Here is a 25,442-nt window from a genome sequence, read left to right on the forward strand (position 1 = left end):
TAAGTTTCCTACTTTTTATGTTCTATGATATTTTTTGATCAGATGCGTAGTTCTCGAGATATATCAAGATATTTAAAAGTTCCGAAGCCGCACCAACATAATAGAGATACAGAAACACCGTGGCCCCTTTCTTTGAGATAACTCTGCACTATTGCGAGCTGGAAATGCCACTTCCAGTTTAGCTGTGCAGAAGAAGAACAACAAGAAGAAGAAATATCTCGAAATATGTCCGTTAGGCCCCTTCCCTTGAGATAAATCTGCAAATATCTCGGAAACGAAGCGAGCTATGGCAAAATGTTAAGAGACCTTTTTTGTAGAGAATTAAGTTTCCTACTTTTTATGTTCTATGATATTTTTTGATCAGAAGCGTAGTTTTCGAGATATATCGAGATATTTAAAAGTTCCGAAGCCGCACCAACATAATAGAGATACAGAAACACCGTGGCCCCTTTCTTTGAGATAACTCTGCACTAGTGCGAGCCGCAAATGCCACTTCCAGCTTAGCTGTGCAGAAGAAGAACAACAAGAAGAAGAAATATCTCGAAATATGTCCGTCAGGTCCCTTCCCTTGAGATAAATATGCAAATATCTCGGAAACCAAGCGAGCTATGGCAAAATGTTAAGAGACCTTTTTTGTAGAGAATTAAGTTTCCTACTTTTTATGTTCTATGATATTTTTTGATCAGAAGCGTAGTTTTCGAGATATATCGAGATATTTAAAAGTTCCGAAGCCGCACCAACATAATAGAGATACAGAAACACCGTGGCCCCTTTCTTTGAGATAACTCTGCACTAGTGCGAGCCGCAAATGCCACTTCCAGCTTAGCTGTGCAGAAGAAGAACAACAAGAAGAAGAAATATCTCGAAATATGTCCGTCAGGCCCCTTCCCTTGAGATAAATATGCAAATATCTCGGAAACGAAGCGAGCTATGGCAAAATGTTAAGAGACCTTTTTTGTAGAGAATTAAGTTTCCTACTTTTTATGTTCTATGATATTTTTTGATCAGATGCGTAGTTCTCGAGATATATCAAGATATTTAAAAGTTCCGAAGCCGCACCAACATAATAGAGATACAGAAACACCGTGGCCCCTTTCTTTGAGATAACTCTGCACTATTGCGAGCAGGAAATGCCACTTCCAGTTTAGCTGTGCAGAAGAAGAACAACAAGAAGAAGAAATATCTCGAAATATGTCCGTTAGGCCCCTTCCCTTGAGATAAATATGCAAATATCTCGGAAACGAAGCGAGCTATGGCAAAATGTTAAGAGACCTTTTTTGTAGAGAATTAAGTTTCCTACTTTTTATGTTCTATGATATTTTTTGATCAGATGCGTAGTTCTCGAGATATATCAAGATATTTAAAAGTTCCGAAGCCGCACCAACATAATAGAGATACAGAAACACCGTGGCCCCTTTCTTTGAGATAACTCTGCACTATTGCGAGCTGCAAATGCCACTTCCAGCTTAGCTGTGCAGAGGAAGAACAACAAGAAGAAGAAATATCTCGAAATATGTCCGTCAGGCCCCTTCCCTTGAGATATATCTGCAAATATCTCGGAAACGAAGCGAGCTATGGCAAAATGTTAAGAGACCTTTTTTGTAGAGAATTATGTTTCCTACAATTTATGTTCTATGATATTTTTTGATCAGAAGCGTAGTTTTCGAGATATATCGAGATATTTAAAAGTTCCGAAGCCGCACCAACATAATAGGGATACAGAAACACCGTGGCCCCTTCCTTTGAGATAACTCTGCACTAGTGCGAGCCGCAAATGCCACTTCCAGCTTAGCTGTGCAGAAGAAGAACAACAAGAAGAAGAAGTATCTCGAAATATGTCCGTCAGGCCCCTTCCCTTGAGATAAATCTGCAAATATCTCGGAAACGAAGCGAGCTATGGCAAAATGTTAAGAGACCTTTTTTGTAGAGAATTATGTTTTCTACAATTTATGTTCTACGATATTTTTTGATCAGAAGCGTAGTTTTCCAGATATATCGAGATATTTAAAAGTTCCGAAGCCGCACCAACATAATAGAGATACAGAAACACCGTGGCCCCTTTCTTTGAGATAACTCTGCACTAGTGCGAGCTGCAAATGCCACTTCCAGCTTAGCTGTGCAGAAGAAGAACAACAAGAAGAAGAAATATCTCGAAATATGTCCGTCAGGCCCCTTCCCTTGAGATAAATCTGCAAATATCTCGGAAACGAAGCGAGCTATTGCAAAATGTTAAGAGACCTTTTTTGTAGAGAATTAAGTTTCCTACTTTTTATGTTCTATGATATTTTTTGATCAGATGCGTAGTTCTCGAGATATATCAAGATATTTAAAAGTTCCGAAGCCGCACCAACATAATAGAGATACAGAAACACCGTGGCCCCTTTCTTTGAGATAACTCTGCACTATTGCGAGCAGGAAATGCCACTTCCAGTTTAGCTGTGCAGAAGAAGAACAACAAGAAGAAGAAATATCTCGAAATATGTCCGTTAGGCCCCTTCCCTTGAGATAAATATGCAAATATCTCGGAAACGAAGCGAGCTATGGCAAAATGTTAAGAGACCTTTTTTGTAGAGAATTAAGTTTCCTACTTTTTATGTTCTATGATATTTTTTGATCAGATGCGTAGTTCTCGAGATATATCAAGATATTTAAAAGTTCCGAAGCCGCACCAACATAATAGAGATACAGAAACACCGTGGCCCCTTTCTTTGAGATAACTCTGCACTAGTGCGAGCCGCAAATGCCACTTCCAGCTTAGCTGTGCAGAAGAAGAACAACAAGAAGAAGAAATATCTCGAAATATGTCCGTCAGGCCCCTTCCCTTGAGATAAATCTGCAAATATCTCGGAAACGAAGCGAGCTATTGCAAAATGTTAAGAGACCTTTTTTGTAGAGAATTAAGTTTCCTACTTTTTATGTTCTATGATATTTTTTGATCAGATGCGTAGTTCTCGAGATATATCAAGATATTTAAAAGTTCCGAAGCCGCACCAACATAATAGAGATACAGAAACACCGTGGCCCCTTTCTTTGAGATAACTCTGCACTATTGCGAGCAGGAAATGCCACTTCCAGTTTAGCTGTGCAGAAGAAGAACAACAAGAAGAAGAAATATCTCGAAATATGTCCGTTAGGCCCCTTCCCTTGAGATAAATATGCAAATATCTCGGAAACGAAGCGAGCTATGGCAAAATGTTAAGAGACCTTTTTTGTAGAGAATTAAGTTTCCTACTTTTTATGTTCTATGATATTTTTTGATCAGATGCGTAGTTCTCGAGATATATCAAGATATTTAAAAGTTCCGAAGCCGCACCAACATAATAGAGATACAGAAACACCGTGGCCCCTTTCTTTGAGATAACTCTGCACTATTGCGAGCTGCAAATGCCACTTCCAGCTTAGCTGTGCAGAGGAAGAACAACAAGAAGAAGAAATATCTCGAAATATGTCCGTCAGGCCCCTTCCCTTGAGATATATCTGCAAATATCTCGGAAACGAAGCGAGCTATGGCAAAATGTTAAGAGACCTTTTTTGTAGAGAATTATGTTTCCTACAATTTATGTTCTATGATATTTTTTGATCAGAAGCGTAGTTTTCGAGATATATCGAGATATTTAAAAGTTCCGAAGCCGCACCAACATAATAGGGATACAGAAACACCGTGGCCCCTTCCTTTGAGATAACTCTGCACTAGTGCGAGCCGCAAATGCCACTTCCAGCTTAGCTGTGCAGAAGAAGAACAACAAGAAGAAGAAGTATCTCGAAATATGTCCGTCAGGCCCCTTCCCTTGAGATAAATCTGCAAATATCTCGGAAACGAAGCGAGCTATGGCAAAATGTTAAGAGACCTTTTTTGTAGAGAATTATGTTTTCTACAATTTATGTTCTACGATATTTTTTGATCAGAAGCGTAGTTTTCCAGATATATCGAGATATTTAAAAGTTCCGAAGCCGCACCAACATAATAGAGATACAGAAACACCGTGGCCCCTTTCTTTGAGATAACTCTGCACTAGTGCGAGCTGCAAATGCCACTTCCAGCTTAGCTGTGCAGAAGAAGAACAACAAGAAGAAGAAATATCTCGAAATATGTCCGTCAGGCCCCTTCCCTTGAGATAAATCTGCAAATATCTCGGAAACGAAGCGAGCTATGGCAAAATGTTAAGAGACCTTTTTTGTAGAGAATTAAGTTTCCTACTTTTTATGTTCTATGATATTTTTTGATCAGATGCGTAGTTCTCGAGATATATCAAGATATTTAAAAGTTCCGAAGCCGCACCAACATAATAGAGATACAGAAACACCGTGGCCCCTTTCTTTGAGATAACTCTGCACTAGTGCGAGCCGCAAATGCCACTTCCAGCTTAGCTGTGCAGAAGAAGAACAACAAGAAGAAGAAATATCTCGAAATATGTCCGTCAGGCCCCTTCCCTTGAGATAAATCTGCAAATATCTCGGAAACGAAGCGAGCTATTGCAAAATGTTAAGAGACCTTTTTTGTAGAGAATTAAGTTTCCTACTTTTTATGTTCTATGATATTTTTTGATCAGATGCGTAGTTCTCGAGATATATCAAGATATTTAAAAGTTCCGAAGCCGCACCAACATAATAGAGATACAGAAACACCGTGGCCCCTTTCTTTGAGATAACTCTGCACTAGTGCGAGCCGCAAATGCCACTTCCAGCTTAGCTGTGCAGAAGAAGAACAACAAGAAGAAGAAATATCTCGAAATATGTCCGTCAGGCCCCTTCCCTTGAGATAAATCTGCAAATATCTCGGAAACGAAGCGAGCTATTGCAAAATGTTAAGAGACCTTTTTTGTAGAGAATTAAGTTTCCTACTTTTTATGTTCTATGATATTTTTTGATCAGATGCGTAGTTCTCGAGATATATCAAGATATTTAAAAGTTGCGAAGCCGCACCAACATAATAGAGATACAGAAACACCGTGGCCCCTTTCTTTGAGATAACTCTGCACTAGTGCGAGCTGCAAATGCCACTTCCAGCTTAGCTGTGCAGAAGAAGAACAACAAGAAGAAGAAATATCTCGAAATATGTCCGTCAGGCCCCTTCCCTTGAGATAAATCTGCAAATATCTCGGAAACGAAGCGAGCTATGGCAAAATGTTAAGAGACCTTTTTTGTAGAGAATTAAGTTTCCTACTTTTTATGTTCTATGATATTTTTTGATCAGATGCGTAGTTCTCGAGATATATCAAGATATTTAAAAGTTCCGAAGCCGCACCAACATAATAGAGATACAGAAACACCGTGGCCCCTTTCTTTGAGATAACTCTGCACTAGTGCGAGCCGCAAATGCCACTTCCAGCTTAGCTGTGCAGAAGAAGAACAACAAGAAGAAGAAATATCTCGAAATATGTCCGTCAGGCCCCTTCCCTTGAGATAAATCTGCAAATATCTCGGAAACGAAGCGAGCTATTGCAAAATGTTAAGAGACCTTTTTTGTAGAGAATTAAGTTTCCTACTTTTTATGTTCTATGATATTTTTTGATCAGATGCGTAGTTCTCGAGATATATCAAGATATTTAAAAGTTGCGAAGCCGCACCAACATAATAGAGATACAGAAACACCGTGGCCCCTTTCTTTGAGATAACTCTGCACTAGTGCGAGCCGCAAATGCCACTTCCAGCTTAGCTGTGCAGAAGAAGAACAACAAGAAGAAGAAATATCTCGAAATATGTCCGTCAGGCCCCTTCCCTTGAGATAAATATGCAAATATCTCGGAAACGAAGCGAGCTATGGCAAAATGTTAAGAGACCTTTTTTGTAGAGAATTAAGTTTCCTACTTTTTATGTTCTATGATATTTTTTGATCAGATGCGTAGTTCTCGAGATATATCAAGATATTTAAAAGTTCCGAAGCCGCACCAACATAATAGAGATACAGAAACACCGTGGCCCCTTTCTTTGAGATAACTCTGCACTAGTGCGAGCCGCAAATGCCACTTCGAGCTTAGCTGTGCAGAAGAAGAACAACAAGAAGAAGAAATATCTCGAAATATGTCCGTCAGGCCCCTTCCCTTGAGATAAATATGCAAATATCTCGGAAACGAAGCGAGCTATGGCAAAATGTTAAGAGACCTTTTTTGTAGAGAATTAAGTTTCCTACTTTTTATCTTCTATGATATTTTTTGATCAGATGCGTAGTTCTCGAGATATATCAAGATATTTAAAAGTCCGAAGCCGCACCAACATAATAGAGATACAGAAACACCGTGGCCCCTTTCTTTGAGATAACTCTGCACTAGTGCGAGCCGCAAATGCCACTTCCAGCTTAGCTGTGCAGAAGAAGAACAACAAGAAGAAGAAATATCTCGAAATATGTCCGTCAGGCCCCTTCCCTTGAGATAAATCTGCAAATATCTCGGAAACGAAGCTAGCTATGGCAAAATTGTAAGAGACCTTTTTTGTAGAGAATTAAGTTTCCTACTTTTTATGTTCTATGATATTTTTTGATCAGATGCGTAGTTCTCGAGATATATCAAGATATTTAAAAGTTCCGAAGCCGCACCAACATAATAGAGAAACAGAAACACCGTGGCCCCTTTCTTTGAGATAACTCTGCACTATTGCGAGCTGGAAATGCCACTTCCAGTTTAGCTGTGCAGAAGAAGAACAACAAGAAGAAGAAATATCTCGAAATATGTCCGTTAGGCCCCTTCCCTTGAGATAAATCTGCAAATATCTCGGAAACGAAGCGAGCTATGGCAAAATGTTAAGAGACCTTTTTTGTAGAGAATTAAGTTTCCTACCTTTTATGTTCTATGATATTTTTTGATCAGAAGCGTAGTTTTCGAGATATATCGAGATATTTAAAAGTTCCGAAGCCGCACCAACATAATAGAGATACAGAAACACCGTGGCCCCATTCTTTGAGATAACTCTGCACTAGTGCGAGCCGCAAATGCCACTTCCAGCTTAGCTGTGCAGAAGAAGAACAACAAGAAGAAGAAATATCTCGAAATATGTCCGTCAGGCCCCTTCCCTTGAGATATATCTGCAAATATCTCGGAAACGAAGCGAGCTATGGCAAAATGTTAAGAGACCTTTTTTGTAGAGAATTAAGTTTCCTACTTTTTATGTTCTATGATATTTTTTGATCAGAAGCGTAGTTTTCGAGATATATCGAGATATTTAAAAGTTCCGAAGCCGCACCAACATAATAGAGATACAGAAACACCGTGGCCCCTTTCTTTGAGATAACTCTGCACTAGTGCGAGCCGCAAATGCCACTTCCAGCTTAGCTGTGCAGAAGAAGAACAACAAGAAGAAGAAATATCTCGAAATATGTCCGTCAGGCCCCTTCCCTTGAGATAAATATGCAAATATCTCGGAAACGAAGCGAGCTATGGCAAAATGTTAAGAGACCTTTTTTGTAGAGAATTAAGTTTCCTACTTTTTATGTTCTATGATATTTTTTGATCAGATGCGTAGTTCTCGAGATATATCAAGATATTTAAAAGTTCCGAAGCCGCACCAACATAATAGAGATACAGAAACACCGTGGCCCCTTTCTTTGAGATAACTCTGCACTATTGCGAGCAGGAAATGCCACTTCCAGTTTAGCTGTGCAGAAGAAGAACAACAAGAAGAAGAAATATCTCGAAATATGTCCGTTAGGCCCCTTCCCTTGAGATAAATATGCAAATATCTCGGAAACGAAGCGAGCTATGGCAAAATGTTAAGAGACCTTTTTTGTAGAGAATTAAGTTTCCTACTTTTTATGTTCTATGATATTTTTTGATCAGATGCGTAGTTCTCGAGATATATCAAGATATTTAAAAGTTCCGAAGCCGCACCAACATAATAGAGATACAGAAACACCGTGGCCCCTTTCTTTGAGATAACTCTGCACTATTGCGAGCTGCAAATGCCACTTCCAGCTTAGCTGTGCAGAGGAAGAACAACAAGAAGAAGAAATATCTCGAAATATGTCCGTCAGGCCCCTTCCCTTGAGATATATCTGCAAATATCTCGGAAACGAAGCGAGCTATGGCAAAATGTTAGGAGACCTTTTTTGTAGAGAATTATGTTTCCTACAATTTATGTTCTATGATATTTTTTGATCAGAAGCGTAGTTTTCGAGATATATCGAGATATTTAAAAGTTCCGAAGCCGCACCAACATAATAGGGATACAGAAACACCGTGGCCCCTTCCTTTGAGATAACTCTGCACTAGTGCGAGCCGCAAATGCCACTTCCAGCTTAGCTGTGCAGAAGAAGAACAACAAGAAGAAGAAGTATCTCGAAATATGTCCGTCAGGCCCCTTCCCTTGAGATAAATCTGCAAATATCTCGGAAACGAAGCGAGCTATGGCAAAATGTTAAGAGACCTTTTTTGTAGAGAATTATGTTTTCTACAATTTATGTTCTACGATATTTTTTGATCAGAAGCGTAGTTTTCCAGATATATCGAGATATTTAAAAGTTCCGAAGCCGCACCAACATAATAGAGATACAGAAACACCGTGGCCCCTTTCTTTGAGATAACTCTGCACTAGTGCGAGCTGCAAATGCCACTTCCAGCTTAGCTGTGCAGAAGAAGAACAACAAGAAGAAGAAATATCTCGAAATATGTCCGTCAGGCCCCTTCCCTTGAGATAAATCTGCAAATATCTCGGAAACGAAGCGAGCTATGGCAAAATGTTAAGAGACCTTTTTTGTAGAGAATTAAGTTTCCTACTTTTTATGTTCTATGATATTTTTTGATCAGATGCGTAGTTCTCGAGATATATCAAGATATTTAAAAGTTCCGAAGCCGCACCAACATAATAGAGATACAGAAACACCGTGGCCCCTTTCTTTGAGATAACTCTGCACTAGTGCGAGCCGCAAATGCCACTTCCAGCTTAGCTGTGCAGAAGAAGAACAATAAGAAGAAGAAATATCTCGAAATATGTCCGTCAGGCCCCTTCCCTTGAGATAAATCTGCAAATATCTCGGAAACGAAGCGAGCTATGGCAAAATGTTAAGAGACCTTTTTTGTAGAGAATTAAGTTTCCTACTTTTTATGTTCTATGATATTTTTTGATCAGAAGCGTAGTTTTCGAGATATATCGAGATATTTAAAAGTTCCGAAGCCGCACCAACATAATAGAGATACAGAAACACCGTGGCCCCTTTCTTTGAGATAACTCTGCACTAGTGCGAGCCGCAAATGCCACTTCCAGCTTAGCTGTGCAGAAGAAGAACAACAAGAAGAAGAAATATCTCGAAATATGTCCGTCAGGCCCCTTCCCTTGAGATAAATATGCAAATATCTCGGAAACGAAGCGAGCTATGGCAAAATGTTAAGAGACCTTTTTTGTAGAGAATTAAGTTTCCTACTTTTTATGTTCTATGATATTTTTTGATCAGATGCGTAGTTCTCGAGATATATCAAGATATTTAAAAGTTCCGAAGCCGCACCAACATAATAGAGATACAGAAACACCGTGGCCCCTTTCTTTGAGATAACTCTGCACTAGTGCGAGCCGCAAATGCCACTTCCAGCTTAGCTGTGCAGAAGAAGAACAACAAGAAGAAGAAATATCTCGAAATATGTCCGTCAGGCCCCTTCCCTTGAGATAAATATGCAAATATCTCGGAAACGAAGCGAGCTATGGCAAAATGTTAAGAGACCTTTTTTGTAGAGAATTAAGTTTCCTACTTTTTATGTTCTATGATATTTTTTGATCAGATGCGTAGTTCTCGAGATATATCAAGATATTTAAAAGTTCCGAAGCCGCACCAACATAATAGAGATACAGAAACACCGTGGCCCCTTTCTTTGAGATAACTCTGCACTATTGCGAGCAGGAAATGCCACTTCCAGTTTAGCTGTGCAGAAGAAGAACAACAAGAAGAAGAAATATCTCGAAATATGTCCGTTAGGCCCCTTCCCTTGAGATAAATATGCAAATATCTCGGAAACGAAGCGAGCTATGGCAAAATGTTAAGAGACCTTTTTTGTAGAGAATTAAGTTTCCTACTTTTTATGTTCTATGATATTTTTTGATCAGATGCGTAGTTCTCGAGATATATCAAGATATTTAAAAGTTCCGAAGCCGCACCAACATAATAGAGATACAGAAACACCGTGGCCCCTTTCTTTGAGATAACTCTGCACTATTGCGAGCTGCAAATGCCACTTCCAGCTTAGCTGTGCAGAGGAAGAACAACAAGAAGAAGAAATATCTCGAAATATGTCCGTCAGGCCCCTTCCCTTGAGATATATCTGCAAATATCTCGGAAACGAAGCGAGCTATGGCAAAATGTTAAGAGACCTTTTTTGTAGAGAATTATGTTTCCTACAATTTATGTTCTATGATATTTTTTGATCAGAAGCGTAGTTTTCGAGATATATCGAGATATTTAAAAGTTCCGAAGCCGCACCAACATAATAGGGATACAGAAACACCGTGGCCCCTTCCTTTGAGATAACTCTGCACTAGTGCGAGCCGCAAATGCCACTTCCAGCTTAGCTGTGCAGAAGAAGAACAACAAGAAGAAGAAGTATCTCGAAATATGTCCGTCAGGCCCCTTCCCTTGAGATAAATCTGCAAATATCTCGGAAACGAAGCGAGCTATGGCAAAATGTTAAGAGACCTTTTTTGTAGAGAATTATGTTTTCTACAATTTATGTTCTACGATATTTTTTGATCAGAAGCGTAGTTTTCCAGATATATCGAGATATTTAAAAGTTCCGAAGCCGCACCAACATAATAGAGATACAGAAACACCGTGGCCCCTTTCTTTGAGATAACTCTGCACTAGTGCGAGCTGCAAATGCCACTTCCAGCTTAGCTGTGCAGAAGAAGAACAACAAGAAGAAGAAATATCTCGAAATATGTCCGTCAGGCCCCTTCCCTTGAGATAAATCTGCAAATATCTCGGAAACGAAGCGAGCTATGGCAAAATGTTAAGAGACCTTTTTTGTAGAGAATTAAGTTTCCTACTTTTTATGTTCTATGATATTTTTTGATCAGATGCGTAGTTCTCGAGATATATCAAGATATTTAAAAGTTCCGAAGCCGCACCAACATAATAGAGATACAGAAACACCGTGGCCCCTTTCTTTGAGATAACTCTGCACTAGTGCGAGCCGCAAATGCCACTTCCAGCTTAGCTGTGCAGAAGAAGAACAATAAGAAGAAGAAATATCTCGAAATATGTCCGTCAGGCCCCTTCCCTTGAGATAAATCTGCAAATATCTCGGAAACGAAGCGAGCTATGGCAAAATGTTAAGAGACCTTTTCTGTAGAGAATTATGTTTCCTACAATTTATGTTCTATGATATTTTTTGATCAGAAGCGTAGTTTTCGAGATATATCGAGATATTTAAAAGTTCCGAAGCCGCACCAACATAATAGAGATACAGAAACACCGTGGCCCCTTTCTTTGAGATAACTCTGCACTAGTGCGAGCTGCAAATGCCACTTCCAGCTTAGCTGTGCAGAAGAAGAACAACAAGAAGAAGAAATATCTCGAAATATGTCCGTCAGGCCCCTTCCCTTGAGATAAATCTGCAAATATCTCGGAAACGAAGCGAGCTATGGCAAAATGTTAAGAGACCTTTTTTGTAGAGAATTAAGTTTCCTACTTTTTATGTTCTATGATATTTTTTGATCAGATGCGTAGTTCTCGAGATGTACCAAGATATTTAAAAGTTCCGAAGCCGCACCAACATAATAGAGATACAGAAACACCGTGGCCCCTTTCTTTGAGATAACTCTGTACTATTGCGAGCTGCAAATGCCACTTCCAGCTTAGCTGTGCAGAGGAAGAACAACAAGAAGAAGAAGTATCTCGAAATATGTCCGTCAGGCCCGTTCCTTTGAGCTGAATCTGCAAATATCTCGGAATCGGAGCGAGCTATGGCAAAATGTTAAGAGACGTTTTTTGTAGAGAATTAAGTTTCCTACTTTTTATGTTCTATGATATTTTTTGATCAGATGCGTAGTTCTCGAGATATATCAAGATATTTAAAAGTCCGAAGCCGCACCAACATAATAGAGATACAGAAACACCGTGGCCCCTTTCTTTGAGATAACTCTGCACTAGTGCGAGCCGCAAATGCCACTTCCAGCTTAGCTGTGCAGAAGAAGAACAACAAGAAGAAGAAATATCTCGAAATATGTCCGTCAGGCCCCTTCCCTTGAGATAAATCTGCAAATATCTCGGAAACGAAGCGAGCTATGGCAAAATGTTAAGAGACCTTTTTTGTAGAGAATTAAGTTTCCTACTTTTTATGTTCTATGATATTTTTTGATCAGATGCGTAGTTCTCGAGATACATCAAGATATTTAAAAGTTCCGAAGCCGCACCAACATAATAGAGATACAGAAACACCGTGGCCCCTTTCTTTGAGATAACTCTGCACTAGTGCGAGCCGCAAATGCCACTTCGAGCTTAGCTGTGCAGAAGAAGAACAACAAGAAGAAGAAATATCTCGAAATATGTCCGTCAGGCCCCTTCCCTTGAGATAAATATGCAAATATCTCGGAAACGAAGCGAGCTATGGCAAAATGTTAAGAGACCTTTTTTGTAGAGAATTAAGTTTCCTACTTTTTATGTTCTATGATATTTTTTGATCAGATGCGTAGTTCTCGAGATATATCAAGATATTTAAAAGTCCGAAGCCGCACCAACATAATAGAGATACAGAAACACCGTGGCCCCTTTCTTTGAGATAACTCTGCACTAGTGCGAGCCGCAAATGCCACTTCCAGCTTAGCTGTGCAGAAGAAGAACAACAAGAAGAAGAAATATCTCGAAATATGTCCGTCAGGCCCCTTCCCTTGAGATAAATCTGCAAATATCTCGGAAACGAAGCGAGCTATGGCAAAATGTTAAGAGACCTTTTTTGTAGAGAATTAAGTTTCCTACTTTTTATGTTCTATGATATTTTTTGATCAGATGCGTAGTTCTCGAGATATATCAAGATATTTAAAAGTTCCGAAGCCGCACCAACATAATAGAGATACAGAAACACCGTGGCCCCTTTCTTTGAGATAACTCTGCACTATTGCGAGCTGGAAATGCCACTTCCAGTTTAGCTGTGCAGAAGAAGAACAACAAGAAGAAGAAATATCTCGAAATATGTCCGTTAGGCCCCTTCCCTTGAGATAAATCTGCAAATATCTCGGAAACGAAGCGAGCTATGGCAAAATGTTAAGAGACCTTTTTTGTAGAGAATTAAGTTTCCTACCTTTTATGTTCTATGATATTTTTTGATCAGAAGCGTAGTTTTCGAGATATTTAAAAGTTCCGAAGCCGCACCAACATAATAGAGATACAGAAACACCGTGGCCCCATTCTTTGAGATAACTCTGCACTAGTGCGAGCCGCAAATGCCACTTCCAGCTTAGCTGTGCAGAAGAAGAACAACAAGAAGAAGAAATATCTCGAAATATGTCCGTCAGGCCCCTTCCCTTGAGATATATCTGCAAATATCTCGGAAACGAAGCGAGCTATGGCAAAATGTTAAGAGACCTTTTTTGTAGAGAATTAAGTTTCCTACTTTTTATGTTCTATGATATTTTTTGATCAGATGCGTAGTTCTCGAGATATATCAAGATATTTAAAAGTTCCGAAGCCGCACCAACATAATAGAGATACAGAAACACCGTGGCCCCTTTCTTTGAGATAACTCTGCACTATTGCGAGCTGGAAATGCCACTTCCAGTTTAGCTGTGCAGAAGAAGAACAACAAGAAGAAGAAATATCTCGAAATATGTCCGTTAGGCCCCTTCCCTTGAGATAAATCTGCAAATATCTCGGAAACGAAGCGAGCTATGGCAAAATGTTAAGAGACCTTCTTTGTAGAGAATTAAGTTTCCTACTTTTTATGTTCTATGATATTTTTTGATCAGAAGCGTAGTTTTCGAGATATATCGAGATATTTAAAAGTTCCGAAGCCGCACCAACATAATAGAGATACAGAAACACCGTGGCCCCATTCTTTGAGATAACTCTGCACTAGTGCGAGCCGCAAATGCCACTTCCAGCTTAGCTGTGCAGAAGAAGAACAACAAGAAGAAGAAATATCTCGAAATATGTCCGTCAGGCCCCTTCCCTTGAGATATATCTGCAAATATCTCGGAAACGAAGCGAGCTATGGCAAAATGTTAAGAGACCTTTTTTGTAGAGAATTATGTTTCCTACAATTTATGTTCTATGATATTTTTTGATCAGAAGCGTAGTTTTCGAGATATATCGAGATATTTAAAAGTTCCGAAGCCGCACCAACATAATAGAGATACAGAAACACCGTGGCCCCTTTCTTTGAGATAACTCTGCACTAGTGCGAGCCGCAAATGCCACTTCCAGCTTAGCTGTGCAGAAGAAGAACAACAAGAAGAAGAAATATCTCGAAATATGTCCGTCAGGTCCCTTCCCTTGAGATAAATATGCAAATATCTCGGAAACCAAGCGAGCTATGGCAAAATGTTAAGAGACCTTTTTTGTAGAGAATTAAGTTTCCTACTTTTTATGTTCTATGATATTTTTTGATCAGATGCGTAGTTCTCGAGATATATCAAGATATTTAAAAGTTCCGAAGCCGCACCAACATAATAGAGATACAGAAACACCGTGGCCCCTTTCTTTGAGATAACTCTGCACTATTGCGAGCAGGAAATGCCACTTCCAGTTTAGCTGTGCAGAAGAAGAACAACAAGAAGAAGAAATATCTCGAAATATGTCCGTTAGGCCCCTTCCCTTGAGATAAATATGCAAATATCTCGGAAACGAAGTGAGCTATGGCAAAATGTTAACAGACCTTTTTTGTAGAGAATTAAGTTTCCTACTTTTTATGTTCTATGATATTTTTTGATCAGATGCGTAGTTCTCGAGATATATCAAGATATTTAAAAGTTCCGAAGCCGCACCAACATAATAGAGATACAGAAACACCGTGGCCCCTTTCTTTGAGATAACTCTGCACTATTGCGAGCTGCAAATGCCACTTCCAGCTTAGCTGTGCAGAGGAAGAACAACAAGAAGAAGAAATATCTCGAAATATGTCAGTCAGGCCCCTTCCCTTGAGATATATCTGCAAATATCTCGGAAACGAAGCGAGCTATGGCAAAATGTTAAGAGACCTTTTTTGTAGAGAATTATGTTTCCTACAATTTATGTTCTATGATATTTTTTGATCAGAAGCGTAGTTTTCGAGATATATCGAGATATTTAAAAGTTCCGAAGCCGCACCAACATAATAGAGATACAGAAACACCGTGGCCCCTTTCTTTGAGATAACTCTGCACTAGTGCGAGCCGCAAATGCCACTTCCAGCTTAGCTGTGCAGAAGAAGAACAACAAGAAGAAGAAATATCTCGAAATATGTCCGTCAGGCCCCTTCCCTTGAGATATATCTGCAAATATCTCGGAAACGAAGCGAGCTATAGCAAAATGTTAAGAGACCTTTTTTGTAGAGAATTAAGTTTCCTACTTTTTGTGTTCTATGATATTTTTTGATCAGATGCTTAGTTCTCGAGATATATCAAGATATTTAAAAGTTCCGAAGCCGCACCAACATAATAGAGATACAGAAACACCGTGGCCCCTTTCTGTGAGATAACTCTGCAATATTGCGAGCTGCAAATGCCACTTCCAGCTTAGCTGTGCAGAAGAAGAACAACAAGAAGAAGAAATATCTCGAAATATGTCCGTCAGGCCCCTTCCCTTGAGATAAATATGCAAATATCTCGGAAACGAAGCGAGCTATGGCAAAATGTTAAGAGACCTTTTTTGTAGAGAATTAAGTTTCCTACTTTTTATGTTCTATGATATTTTTTGATCAGATGCGTAGTTCTCGAGATATATCAAGATATTTAAAAGTTCCGAAGCCGCACCAACATAATAGAGATACAGAAACACCGTGGCCCCTTTCTTTGAGATAACTCTGCACTATTGCGAGCTGCAAATGCCACTTCCAGCTTAGCTGTGCAGAGGAAGAACAACAAGAAGAAGAAATATCTCGAAATATGTCCGTCAGGCCCCTTCCCTTGAGATAAATATGCAAATATCTCGGAAACGAAGCGAGCTATGGCAAAATGTTAAGAGACCTTTTTTGTAGAGAATTAAGTTTCCTACTTTTTATGTGCTATGATATTTTTTGATCAGATGCGTAGTTCTCGAGATATATCAAGATATTTAAAAGTTCCGAAGCCGCACCAACATAATAGAGATACAGAAACACCGTGGCCCCTTTCTTTGACATAACTCTGCACTATTGCGAGCTGCAAATGCCAGTTCCAGCTTAGCTGTGCAGAGGAAGAACAACAAGAAGAAGAAATATCTCGAAATATGTCCGTCAGGCCCCTTCCCTTGAGATATATCTGCAAATATCTCGGAAACGAAGCGAGCTATGGCAAAATGTTAAGAGACCTTTTTTGTAGAGAATTAAGTTTCCTACTTTTTATGTTCTATGATATTTTTTGATCAGAAGCGTAGTTTTCGAGATATATCGAGATATTTAAAAGTTCCGAAGCCGCACCAACATAATAGAGATACAGAAACACCGTGGCCCCTTTCTTTGAGATAACTCTGCACTAGTGCGAGCCGCAAATGCCACTTCCAGCTTAGCTGTGCAGAAGAAGAACAACAAGAAGAAGAAATATCTCGAAATATGTCCGTCAGGCCCCTTCCCTTGAGATATATCTGCAAATATCTCGGAAACGAAGCGAGCTATGGCAAAATGTTGAGAGACCTTTTTTGTAGAGAATTATGTTTCCTACAATTTATGTTCTATGATATTTTTTGATCAGAAGCGTAGTTTTCGAGATATATCGAGATATTTAAAAGTTCCGAAGCCGCACCAACATAATAGAGATACAGAAACACCGTGGCCCCTTTCTTTGAGATAACTCTGCACTAGTGCGAGCCGCAAATGCCACTTCCAGCTTAGCTGTGCAGAAGAAGAACAACAAGAAGAAGAAATATCTCGAAATATGTCCGTCAGGCCCCTTCCCTTGAGATAAATATGCAAATATCTCGGAAACGAAGCGAGCTATGGCAAAATGTTAAGAGACCTTTTTTGTAGAGAATTAAGTTTCCTACTTTTTATGTTCTATGATATTTTTTGATCAGATGCGTAGTTCTCGAGATATATCAAGATATTTAAAAGTTCCGAAGCCGCACCAACATAATAGAGATACAGAAACACCGTGGCCCCTTTCTTTGAGATAACTCTGCACTATTGCGAGCTGCAAATGCCACTTCCAGCTTAGCTGTGCAGAGGAAGAACAACAAGAAGAAGAAATATCTCGAAATATGTCCGTCAGGCCCCTTCCCTTGAGATATATCTGCAAATATCTCGGAAACGAAGCGAGCTATGGCAAAATGTTAAGAGACCTTTTTTGTAGAGAATTAAGTTTCCTACTTTTTATGTTCTATGATATTTTTTGATCAGAAGCGTAGTTTTCGAGATATATCGAGATATTTAAAAGTTCCGAAGCCGCACCAACATAATAGAGATACAGAAACACCGTGGCCCCTTTCTTTGAGATAACTCTGCACTAGTGCGAGCCGCAAATGCCACTTCCAGCTTAGCTGTGCAGAAGAAGAACAACAAGAAGAAGAAATATCTCGAAATATGTCCGTCAGGCCCCTTCCCTTGAGATATATCTGCAAATATCTCGGAAACGAAGCGAGCTATGGCAAAATGTTGAGAGACCTTTTTTGTAGAGAATTATGTTTCCTACAATTTATGTTCTATGATATTTTTTGATCAGAAGCGTAGTTTTCGAGATATATCGAGATATTTAAAAGTTCCGAAGCCGCACCAACATAATAGAGATACAGAAACACCGTGGCCCCTTTCTTTGAGATAACTCTGCACTAGTGCGAGCCGCAAATGCCACTTCCAGCTTAGCTGTGCAGAAGAAGAACAACAAGAAGAAGAAATATCTCGAAATATGTCCGTCAGGCCCCTTCCCTTGAGATAAATATGCAAATATCTCGGAAACGAAGCGAGCTATGGCAAAATGTTAAGAGACCTTTTTTGTAGAGAATTAAGTTTCCTACTTTTTATGTTCTATGATATTTTTTGATCAGATGCGTAGTTCTCGAGATATATCAAGATATTTAAAAGTTCCGAAGCCGCACCAACATAATAGAGATACAGGAACACCGTGGCCCCTTTCTTTGAGATAACTCTGCACTATTGCGAGCTGCAAATGCCACTTCCAGCTTAGCTGTGCAGAGGAAGAACAACAAGAAGAAGAAATATCTCGAAATATGTCCGTCAGGCCCCTTCCCTTGAGATATATCTGCAAATATCTCGGAAACGAAGCGAGCTATGGCAAAATGTTAAGAGACCTTTTTTGTAGAGAATTATGTTTCCTACAATTTATGTTCTATGATATTTTTTGATCAGAAGCGTAGTTTTCGAGATATATCGAGATATTTAAAAGTTCCGAAGCCGCACCAACATAATAGAGATACAGAAACACCGTGGCCCCTTTCTTTGAGATAACTCTGCACTAGTGCGAGCCGCAAATGCCACTTCCAGCTTAGCTGTGCAGAAGAAGAACAACAAGAAGAAGAAATATCTCGAAATATGTCCGTCAGGCCCCTTCCCTTGAGATATATCTGCAAATATCTCGGAAACGAAGCGAGCTATGGCAAAATGTTAAGAGACCTTTTTTGTAGAGAATTAAGTTTCCTACTTTTTGTGTTCTATGATATTTTTTGATCAGATGCTTAGTTCTCGAGATATATCAAGATATTTAAAAGTTCCGAAGCCGCACCAACATAATAGAGATACAGAAACACCGTGGCCCCTTTCTGTGAGATAACTCTGCAATATTGCGAGCTGCAAATGCCACTTCCAGCTTAGCTGTGCAGAAGAAGAACAACAAGAAGAAGAAATATCTCGAAATATGTCCGTCAGGCCCCTTCCCTTGAGATAAATATGCAAATATCTCGGAAACGAAGCGAGCTATGGCAAAATGTTAAGAGACCTTTTTTGTAGAGAATTAAGTTTCCTACTTTTTATGTTCTATGATATTTTTTGATCAGATGCGTAGTTCTCGAGATATATCAAGATATTTAAAAGTTCCGAAGCCGCACCAACATAATAGAGATACAGAAACACCGTGGCCCCTTTCTTTGAGATAACTCTGCACTATTGCGAGCTGCAAATGCCACTTCCAGCTTAGCTGTGCAGAGGAAGAACAACAAGAAGAAGAAATATCTCGAAATATGTCCGTCAGGCCCCTTCCCTTGAGATATATCTGCAAATATCTCGGAAACGAAGCGAGCTATGGCAAAATGTTAAGAGACCTTTTTTGTAGAGAATTAAGTTTCCTACTTTTTATGTTCTATGATATTTTTTGATCAGAAGCGTAGTTTTCGAGATATATCGAGATATTTAAAAGTTCCGAAGCCGCACCAACATAATAGAGATACAGAAACACCGTGGCCCCTTTCTTTGAGATAACTCTGCACTAGTGCGAGCCGCAAATGCCACTTCCAGCTTAGCTGTGCAGAAGAAGAACAACAAGAAGAAGAAATATCTCGAAATATGTCCGTCAGGCCCCTTCCCTTGAGATATATCTGCAAATATCTCGGAAACGAAGCGAGCTATGGCAAAATGTTGAGAGACCTTTTTTGTAGAGAATTATGTTTCCTACAATTTATGTTCTATGATATTTTTTGATCAGAAGCGTAGTTTTCGAGATATATCGAGATATTTAAAAGTTCCGAAGCCGCACCAACATAATAGAGATACAGAAACACCGTGGCCCCTTTCTTTGAGATAACTCTGCACTAGTGCGAGCCGCAAATGCCACTTCCAGCTTAGCTGTGCAGAAGAAGAACAACAAGAAGAAGAAATATCTCGAAATATGTCCGTCAGGCCCCTTCCCTTGAGATAAATATGCAAATATCTCGGAAACGAAGCGAGCTATGGCAAAATGTTAAGAGACCTTTTTTGTAGAGAATTAAGTTTCCTACTTTTTATATTCTATGATATTTTTTGATCAGATGCGTAGTTCTCGAGATATATCAAGATATTTAAAAGTTCCGAAGCCGCACCAACATAATAGAGATACAGAAACACCGTGGCCCCTTTCTTTGAGATAACTCTGCACTATTGCGAGCTGCAAATGCCACTTCCAGCTTAGCTGTGCAGAGGAAGAACAACAAGAAGAAGAAATATCTCGAAATATGTCCGTCAGGCCCCTTCCCTTGAGATATATCTGCAAATATCTCGGAAACGAAGCGAGCTATGGCAAAATGTTAAGAGACCTTTTTTGTAGAGAATTAAGTTTCCTACTTTTTATGTTCTATGATATTTTTTGATCAGAAGCGTAGTTTTCGAGATATATCGAGATATTTAAAAGTTCCGAAGCCGCACCAACATAATAGAGATACAGAAACACCGTGGCCCCTTTCTTTGAGATAACTCTGCACTAGTGCGAGCCGCAAATGCCACTTCCAGCTTAGCTGTGCAGAAGAAGAACAACAAGAAGAAGAAATATCTCGAAATATGTCCGTCAGGCCCCTTCCCTTGAGATATATCTGCAAATATCTCGGAAACGAAGCGAGCTATGGCAAAATGTTGAGAGACCTTTTTTGTAGAGAATTATGTTTCCTACAATTTATGTTCTATGATATTTTTTGATCAGAAGCGTAGTTTTCGAGATATATCGAGATATTTAAAAGTTCCGAAGCCGCACCAACATAATAGAGATACAGAAACACCGTGGCCCCTTTCTTTGAGATAACTCTGCACTAGTGCGAGCCGCAAATGCCACTTCCAGCTTAGCTGTGCAGAAGAAGAACAACAAGAAGAAGAAATATCTCGAAATATGTCCGTCAAGCCCCTTCCCTTGAGATATATCTGCAAATATCTCGGAAACGAAGCGAGCTATGGCAAAATGTTAAGAGACCTTTTTTGTAGAGAATTAAGTTTCCTACTTTTTATGTTCTATGATATTTTTTGATCAGAAGCGTAGTTTTCGAGATATATCGAGATATTTAAAAGTTCCGAAGCCGCACCAACATAATAGAGATACAGAAACACCGTGGCCCCTTTCTTTGAGATAACTCTGCACTAGTGCGAGCCGCAAATGCCACTTCCAGCTTAGCTGTGCAGAAGAAGAACAACAAGAAGAAGAAATATCTCGAAATATGTCCGTCAGACCCCTTCCCTTGAGATAAATCTGCAAATATCTCGGAAACGAAGCGAGCTATGGCAAAATGTTAAGAGACCTTTTTTGTAGAGAATTAAGTTTCCTACGTTTTATGTTCTATGATATTTTTTGATCAGATGCGTAGTTCTCGAGATATATCAAGATATTTAAAAGTTCCGAAGCCGCACCAACATAATAGAGATACAGAAACACCGTGGCCCCTTTCTTTGAGATAACTCTGCACTATTGCGAGCTGGAAATGCCACTTCCAGTTTAGCTGTGCAGAAGAAGAACAACAAGAAGAAGAAATATCTCGAAATATGTCCGTCAGGCCCCTTCCCTTGAGATAAATATGCAAATATCTCGGAAACGAAGCGAGCTATGGCAAAATGTTAAGAGACCTTTTTTGTAGAGAATTAAGTTTCCTACTTTTTATGTTCTATGATATTTTTTGATCAGATGCGTAGTTCTCGAGATATATCAAGATATTTAAAAGTTCCGAAGCCGCACCAACATAATAGAGATACAGAAACACCGTGGCCCCTTTCTTTGAGATAACTCTGCACTATTGCGAGCTGGAAATGCCACTTCCAGTTTAGCTGTGCAGAAGAAGAACAACAAGAAGAAGAAATATCTCGAAATATGTCCGTTAGGCCCCTTCCCTTGAGATAAATATGCAAATATCTCGGAAACGAAGCGAGCTATGGCAAAATGTTAAGAGACCTTTTTTGTAGAGAATTAAGTTTCCTACTTTTTATGTTCTATGATATTTTTTGATCAGATGCGTAGTTCTCGAGATATATCAAGATATTTAAAAGTTCCGAAGCCGCACCAACATAATAGAGATACAGAAACACCGTGGCCCCTTTCTTTGAGATAACTCTGCACTATTGCGAGCTGCAAATGCCACTTCCAGCTTAGCTGTGCAGAGGAAGAACAACAAGAAGAAGAAATATCTCGAAATATGTCCGTCAGGCCCCTTCCCTTGAGATAAATATGCAAATATCTCGGAAACGAAGCGAGCTATGGCAAAATGTTAAGAGACCTTTTTTGTAGAGAATTAAGTTTCCTACTTTTTATGTTCTATGATATTTTTTGATCAGATGCGTAGTTCTCGAGATATATCAAGATATTTAAAAGTTCCGAAGCCGCACCAACATAATAGAGATACAGAAACACCGTGGCCCCTTTCTTTGAGATAACTCTGCACTATTGCGAGCTGCAAATGCCACTTCCAGCTTAGCTGTGCAGAGGAAGAACAACAAGAAGAAGAAATATCTCGAAATATGTCCGTCAGGCCCCTTCCCTTGAGATATATCTGCAAATATCTCGGAAACGAAGCGAGCTATGGAAAAATGTTGAGAGACCTTTTTTGTAGAGAATTATGTTTCCTACAATTTATGTTCTATGATATTTTTTGATCAGAAGCGTAGTTTTCGAGATATATCGAGATATTTAAAAGTTCCGAAGCCGCACCAACATAATAGAGATACAGAAACACCGTGGCCCCTTTCTTTGAGATAACTCTGCACTAGTGCGAGCCGCAAATGCCACTTCCAGCTTAGCTGTGCAGAAGAAGAACAACAAGGAGAAGAAATATCTCGAAATATGTCCGTCAAGCCCCTTCCCTTGAGATATATCTGCAAATATCTCGGAAACGAAGCGAGCTATGGCAAAATGTTAAGAGACCTTTTTTGTAGAGAATTAAGTTTCCTACTTTTTATGTTCTATGATATTTTTTGATCAGAAGCGTAGTTTTCGAGATATATCGAGATATTTAAAAGTTCCGAAGCCGCACCAACATAATAGAGATACAGAAACACCGTGGCCCCTTTCTTTGAGATAACTCTGCACTAGTGCGAGCCGCAAATGCCACTTCCAGCTTAGCTGTGCAGAAGAAGAACAACAAGAAGAAGAAATATCTCGAAATATGTCCGTCAGGCCCCTTCCCTTGAGATAAATATGCAAATATCTCGGAAACGAAGCGAGCTATGGCAAAATGTTAAGAGACCTTTTTTGTAGAGAATTAAGTTTCCTACTTTTTATGTTCTATGATATTTTTTGATCAGAAGCGTAGTTTTCGAGATATATCGAGATATTTAAAAGTTCCGAAGCCGCACCAACATAATAGAGATACAGAAACACCGTGGCCCCTTTCTTTGAGATAACTCTGCACTAGTGCGAGCCGCAAATGCCACTTCCAGCTTAGCTGTGCAGAAGAAGAACAACAAGAAGAAGAAATATCTCGAAATATGTCCGTCAGACCCCTTCCCTTGAGATAAATCTGCAAATATCTCGGAAACGAAGCGAGCTATGGCAAAATGTTAAGAGACCTTTTTTGTAGAGAATTAAGTTTCCTACGTTTTATGTTCTATGATATTTTTTGATCAGATGCGTAGTTCTCGAGATATATCAAGATATTTAAAAGTTCCGAAGCCGCACCAACATAATAGAGATACAGAAACACCGTGGCCCCTTTCTTTGAGATAACTCTGCACTATTGCGAGCTGGAAATGCCACTTCCAGTTTAGCTGTGCAGAAGAAGAACAACAAGAAGAAGAAATATCTCGAAATATGTCCGTCAGGCCCCTTCCCTTGAGATAAATATGCAAATATCTCGGAAACGAAGCGAGCTATGGCAAAATGTTAAGAGACCTTTTTTGTAGAGAATTAAGTTTCCTACTTTTTATGTTCTATGATATTTTTTGATCAGATGCGTAGTTCTCGAGATATATCAAGATATTTAAAAGTTCCGAAGCCGCACCAACATAATAGAGATACAGAAACACCGTGGCCCCTTTCTTTGAGATAACTCTGCACTATTGCGAGCTGGAAATGCCACTTCCAGTTTAGCTGTGCAGAAGAAGAACAACAAGAAGAAGAAATATCTCGAAATATGTCCGTTAGGCCCCTTCCCTTGAGATAAATATGCAAATATCTCGGAAACGAAGCGAGCTATGGCAAAATGTTAAGAGACCTTTTTTGTAGAGAATTAAGTTTCCTACTTTTTATGTTCTATGATATTTTTTGATCAGATGCGTAGTTCTCGAGATATATCAAGATATTTAAAAGTTCCGAAGCCGCACCAACATAATAGAGATACAGAAACACCGTGGCCCCTTTCTTTGAGATAACTCTGCACTATTGCGAGCTGCAAATGCCACTTCCAGCTTAGCTGTGCAGAGGAAGAACAACAAGAAGAAGAAATATCTCGAAATATGTCCGTCAGGCCCCTTCCCTTGAGATATATCTGCAAATATCTCGGAAACGAAGCGAGCTATGGCAAAATGTTAAGAGACCTTTTTTGTAGAGAATTATGTTTCCTACAATTTATGTTCTATGATATTTTTTGATCAGAAGCGTAGTTTTCGAGATATATCGAGATATTTAAAAGTTCCGAAGCCGCACCAACATAATAGAGATACAGAAACACCGTGGCCCCTTTCTTTGAGATAACTCTGCACTAGTGCGAGCCGCAAATGCCACTTCCAGCTTAGCTGTGCAGAAGAAGAACAACAAGAAGAAGAAATATCTCGAAATATGTCCGTCAGGCCCCTTCCCTTGAGATATATCTGCAAATATCTCGGAAACGAAGCGAGCTATGGCAAAATGTTAAGAGACCTTTTTTGTAGAGAATTAAGTTTCCTACTTTTTGTGTTCTATGATATTTTTTGATCAGATGCGTAGTTCTCGAGATATATCAAGATATTTAAAAGTTCCGAAGCCGCACCAACATAATAGAGATACAGAAACACCGTGGCCCCTTTCTTTGAGATAACTCTGCACTATTGCGAGCTGCAAATGCCACTTCCAGCTTAGCTGTGCAGAGGAAGAACAACAAGAAGAAGAAATATCTCGAAATATGTCCGTCAGGCCCCTTCCCTTGAGATAAATATGCAAATATCTCGGAAACGAAGCGAGCTATGGCAAAATGTTAAGAGACCTTTTTTGTAGAGAATTAAGTTTCCTACTTTTTATGTTCTATGATATTTTTTGATCAGATGCGTAGTTCTCGAGATATATCAAGATATTTAAAAGTTCCGAAGCCGCACCAACATAATAGAGATACAGAAACACCGTGGCCCCTTTCTTTGAGATAACTCTGCACTATTGCGAGCTGCAAATGCCACTTCCAGCTTAGCTGTGCAGAGGAAGAACAACAAGAAGAAGAAATATCTCGAAATATGTCCGTCAGGCCCCTTCCCTTGAGATATATCTGCAAATATCTCGGAAACGAAGCGAGCTATGGCAAAATGTTAAGAGACCTTTTTTGTAGAGAATTAAGTTTCCTACTTTTT

This window comes from Osmia lignaria, unplaced genomic scaffold (genome assembly GCF_051020975.1).
Source record: "Osmia lignaria lignaria isolate PbOS001 unplaced genomic scaffold, iyOsmLign1 scaffold0011, whole genome shotgun sequence".
Lineage (NCBI taxonomy): Eukaryota > Metazoa > Arthropoda > Insecta > Hymenoptera > Megachilidae > Osmia > Osmia lignaria.